Here is a 5,914-nt window from a genome sequence, read left to right on the forward strand (position 1 = left end):
TCATGCATGCCAGATGGCACTTGAATAAGCTGTCCACAGTGATAGAAAAGTAAAAAAAAATCACAACATTGTTATGATAAATGTCATTTTTTATCTTCTGTGGTCATTTTTTTGCAATCTAAACACTACAAGACTGTTGTAGAGTTGAATCAAGGATAAAATATTAACTCTAGTGATGACACAGCTGCTTTAATGACTTCCAACCCAGATAGGACTTGAACCCTCAATCCCTGGCTTAAGAGACCAGTGCCTTATCCATTAGGCCACTGGGGCTTACTGATGTTCTCGTTCAAGACTGATAGGTTTTTAATAGTCAATTATGTATTTTTGAGAAAAAGTGAAGCTGTTTACTGTGTTTTTTGCATTACCAAATCAAGCAAGAAATGTGCTGGTACTATCCAGAGCTGCCAGTATGGATTATCATGCTATATTGCAAAAAATATATTTGATGCAACTGCTTTACCAACAGTGTGTTAATCTTTTCGATTGCTGTTTTGTTGGCTGACTGAAGGTAGATATGCAGTGCATTTGAACCAAAGCAGATGTGTGCTGACAACTTAAATTCACAATCATGTTTGTGTTGTTTTTTCTTTCTTCCTTTCTTTCTTTCTTTCTTTCTTTCTTTCTTTCTTTCTTTCTTTCTTCCATCCTTTGTAATATCATATTAAATATTAAGGTAGAAGATTATAATCAATGACTAATGACATAAGAAAAAGGAAACAATTGTAAACAAAGCTGCTCCAGGTGAGGCTTGAATTCACAAACTCGACATTGCTCAACAGATACTGTCTTATAAGTACCACGCGCTGACCAATTGCACCACTGGAGCACTTAGCAGCATAAAACGGTTATGCTAGATGTGGATTTTATTCAATACAATCAGTACAGTCATAAGAATTTAAAAAGAAAATCATTTTTGGTGATGAATGATGAGCAACAAAGGATCATGCATGCCAGATAGCAATTGAATAAGCTGTCCACAGTGATAGAAAAGTAAAAAAAAAAATCACAACAATGTTATAATAAATGTCATTTTTTAGCTTCTGTGGTCATTTTTTTTGCAATCTAAACACTACAAGACTGTTGTACAGTTGAATCAAGGATAAAATACCAACTCTAGTGATGACACAGCTGCTTTAATGACTTCCACCCCAGCTAGGACTTGAACCCACAATCCCTGGCTTAGGAGGCCAGTGTCTTATACATTAGGCCACTGTGGCTTACTGATGTTCTCATTGAAGACTGATAGGTTTTTAATAGTCAATTATGTATTTTTGAGAAAAAGTGAAGCTGTTTACTGTGTGCTTTGCATTACCAAATCCAGCAAGAAATGTGCTGGTACTATCCAGAGCTGTCAGTATGGATTATCATGCTATATTGCAAAAAAATCTATTTGATGCAACTGCTTTACCACCAGTGTGCTAATATTTTTGATTGCTGTTTTGTTGGCTGACTGAAGGAAGATATGCAGTGCATTTGAACCAAAGCAGACGTGTGCTGACAACTTAAATTCACAATCATGTTTGTGTTTTTTCTTTCTTTCTTTCTTTCTTTCTTTCTTTCTTTCTTTCTTTCTTTCTTTCTTTCTTTCTTTCTTTCTTTCTTTCTTCCATCCTTTGTAATATCATATTAAATATTAAGGTAGAAGATTATAATCAATGACTAATGACATAAGAAAAAGGAAACAATTGTAAACAAAGCTGCTCCAGGTGAGGCTTGAATTCACAAACTCGACATTGCTCAACAGATACTGTCTTATAAGTACCACGCACTGACCAATTGCACCACTGGAGCATTTAGCAGCATAAAACGGTTATGCTAGATGTATATTTTATTCAATACAATCAGTACAGTCATAAGAATTTAAAAAGAAAATCATTTTTGGTGATGAATGATGAGCAACAAAGGATCATGCATGCCAGATAGCAATTGAATAAGCTGTCCACAGTGATAGAAAAGTAAAAAAAAATCACAACAATGTTATAATAAATGTCATTTTTTAGCTTCTGTGGTCATTTTTTTTGCAATCTAAACACTACAAGACTGTTGTACAGTTGAATCAAAGATAAAATATCAACTCTAGTGATGACACAGCTGCTTTAATGACTTCCACCCCAGTTAGGACTTGAACCCACAATCCCTGGCTTAGGAGGCCAGTGCCTTATCCATTAGGCCACTGTGGCTTACTGATGCTCTCATTGAAGACTGATAGGTTTTTAATAGTCAATTATGTATTTTTGAGAAAAAGTGAAGCTGTTTACTGTGTTCTTTGCATTACCAAATCAAGCAAGAAATGTGCTGGTACTATCCAGAGCTGCCAGTATGGATTATCATGCTATATTGCAAAAAATCTATTTGATGCAACTGCTTTACCAACAGTGTGTTAATCTTTTCGATTGCTGTTATGTTGGCTGACTGAAGGAAGATATGCAGTGCATTTGAACCAAAGCAGATGTGTGCTGACAACTTAAATTCACAATCAAGTTTGGGTTTTTTTCTTTCTTTCTTTCTTTCTTTCTTTCTTTCTTTCTTTCTTTCTTTCTTTCTTTCTTTCTTACTTTCCTTCTTTCTTTCTTTCTTTCTTTCTTTCTTTCTTTCTTCCATTCTTTGTAATATCATATTAAATATTAAGGTAGAAGATTATAATCAATGACTAATGACATAAGAAAAAGGAAAAAAACTCTTAGCAAAGCTGTTCCAGGTGAGGCTTGAATTCACAACCTCAACATTGCTTAACAGATACTGTCTTATAAGTACCACGCGCTGACCAATTGCACAACTGGAGCACTTAGCAGCATAAAACGGTTATGCTAGATGTGGATTTTATTCAATACAATCAGTACAGTCATAAGAATTTAAAAAGAAAATCCTTTTTGGTGATGAATGATGAGCAACAAAGGATCATGCATGCCAGATAGCACTTGAATAAGCTGTCCACAGTGATAGAAATGTAAAAAAAAAAATCACAACAATGTTATAATACATGTCATTTTTTATCTTCTGTGGTCATTTTTTTGCAATCTAAACACTACAAGACTGTTGAAGAGTTGAATCAAGGATAAAATATTAACTCTAGTGATGACACAGCTGCTTTAATGACTTCCACCCCAGATAGGACTTGAACCCTCAATCCCTGGTTTAAGAGACCAGTGCCTTATCCATTAGGCCACTGGGGCTTACTGATGTTCTCATTCAAGACTGATAGGTTTTTAATAGTCAATTATGTATTTTTGAGAAAAAGTGAAGCTGTTTACTGTGTTTTTTGCATTACCAAATCAGGCAAGAAATGTGCTGGTACTATCCAGAGCTGTCAGTATGGATTATCATGCTATATTGCAAAAAATATATTTGATGCAACTGCTTTACCAACAGTGTGTTAATCTTTTCGATTGCTGTTTTGTTGGCTGACTGAAGGTAGATATGCAGTGCATTTGAACCAAAGCAGATGTGTGCTGAAAACTTAAATTCACAATCATGTTTGTGTTTTTTCTTTCTTTCTTTCTTTCTTTCTTTCTTTCTTTCTTTCTTTCTTTCTTTCTTTCTTTCTTTCTTCCATCCTTTGTGATATCATATTAAATATTAAGGTAGAAGATTATAATCAATGACTAATGACATAAGAAAAAGGAAACAATTGTAAACAAAGCTGCTCCAGCTGAGGCTTGAATTCACAAACTCGACATTACTCCACAGATACTGTCTTATAAGTACCATGCACTGACCAATTGCACCACTGGAGCACTTAGCAGCATAAAACGGTTATGCTAGATGTGGATTTTATTCAATACAATCAGTACAGTCATAAGAATTTAAAAAGAAAATCATTTTTGGTGATGAATGATGAGCAACAAAGGATCATGCATGCCAGATAGCAATTGAATAAGCTGTCCACAGTGATAGAAAAGTAAAACAAAAATCACAACAATGTTATAATAAATGTCATTTTTTAGCTTCTGTGGTCATTTTTTTTGCAATCTAAACACTACAAGACTGTTGTACAGTTGAATCAAGGATAAAACATCAACTCTAGTGATGACACAGCTGCTTTAATGACTTCCACCCCAGTTAGGACTTGAACCCACAATCCCTGGTTTAGGAGGCCAGTGCCTTATCCATTAGGCTACTGTGGCTTACTGATGTTCTCATTGAAGACTGATAGGTTTTTAATAGTCAATTATGTATTTTTGAGAAAAAGTGAAGCTGTTTACTGTGTTCTTTGCATTACCAAATCCAACAAGAAATGTGCTGGTACTATCCAGAGCTGTCAGTATGGATTATCATGCTATATTGCAAAAAATCTATTTGATGCAACTGCTTTACCACCAGTGTGCTAATATTTTTGATTGCTGTTTTGTTGGCTGACTGAAGGAAGATATGCAGTGCATTTGAACAAAAGCAGACGTGTGCTGACAACTTAAATTCACAATCATGTTTGTGTTTTTTCTTTCTTTCTTTCTTTCTTTCTTTCTTTCTTTCTTTCTTTCTTTCTTTCTTTCTTTCTTTCTTCCATCCTTTGTAATATCATATTAAATATTAAGGTAGAAGATTATAATCAATGACTAATGACATAAGAAAAAGGAAAAAACTGTAAACAAAGCTGCTCCAGGTGAGGCTTGAATTCACAAACTCGACATTGCTCAACAGATACTGTCTTATAAGTACCATGTGCTGACCAATTGCACCACTGCAGCACTTAGCAGCATAAAACGGTTATGCTAGATGTGGATTTTATTCAATACAATCAGTACAGTTATAAGAATTTAAAAAGAAAATCATTTTTGGTGATGAATGATGAGCAACAAAGGATCATGCATGCCAGATAGCACTTGAATAAGCTGTCCACAGTGATAGAAAAGTAAAAAAAAAATCACAATGTTATAATAAATGTCATTTTTTATCTTCTGTGGTCATTTTTTTGCAATCTAAACACTACAAGACTGTTGTACAGTTGAATCAAGGATAAAATTTTAACTCTAGTGACGACTTGCCTGTTTTAATGACTTCCACCCTAGATGGGACTTGAACCCCCAATCCCTGGCTTAGGAGGCCAGTGCCTTATCCATTAGGCCACTGTGGCTTACTGATGTTCTCATACAAGACTGATAGGTTTTTAATAGTCAATTATGTATTTTTGAGTAATAGTGAAGCTGTTTACTGTGTTCTTTGCATGACCAAGTCCAGCAAGAAATGTGCTGGTACTATCCAGAGCTGTCAGTATGGATTATCATGCTATATTGCAAAAAATCTATTTGATGCAACTGCTTTACCAACAGTGTGTTAATCTTTTCGATTGCTGTTTTGTTGGCTGACTGAAGGAAGATATGCAGTGCATTTGAACCAAAGCAGATGTGTGCTGACAACTTAAATTCACAATCAAGTTTGGTTTTTTTCTTTCTTTCTTTCTTTCTTTCTTTCTTTCTTTCTTTGTAATATCATATTAAATATTAAGGTAGAAGATTATAATCAATGACTAATGACATAAGAAAAAGGAAAAAAACTCTAAGCAAAGCTGTTCCAGGTGAGGCTTGAATTCACAACCTCAACATTGCTCAACAGATACTGTCTTATAAGTACCACGCGCTGACCAATTGCACCACTGGAGCACTTAGCAGCATAAAACGGTTATGCTAAATGTGGATTTTATTCAATACAATCAGTACAGTCATAAGAATTTAAAAAGAAAATCCTTTTTGGTGATGAATGATGAGCAACAAAGGATCATGCATGCCAGATAGCACTTGAATAAGCTGTCCACAGTGATAGAAATGTTAAAAAAAAAATCACAACAATGTTATAATACATGTCATTTTTTATCTTCTGTGGTCATTTTTTTGCAATCTAAATACTACAAGACTGTTGTAGAGTTGAATCAAGGATAAAATATAAACTCTGGTGAAAACACAACTGCTTTCATGAC

The sequence above is a fragment of the Pseudophryne corroboree genome, unplaced genomic scaffold (assembly GCF_028390025.1).
Source record: "Pseudophryne corroboree isolate aPseCor3 unplaced genomic scaffold, aPseCor3.hap2 scaffold_129, whole genome shotgun sequence".
NCBI lineage: Eukaryota > Metazoa > Chordata > Amphibia > Anura > Myobatrachidae > Pseudophryne > Pseudophryne corroboree.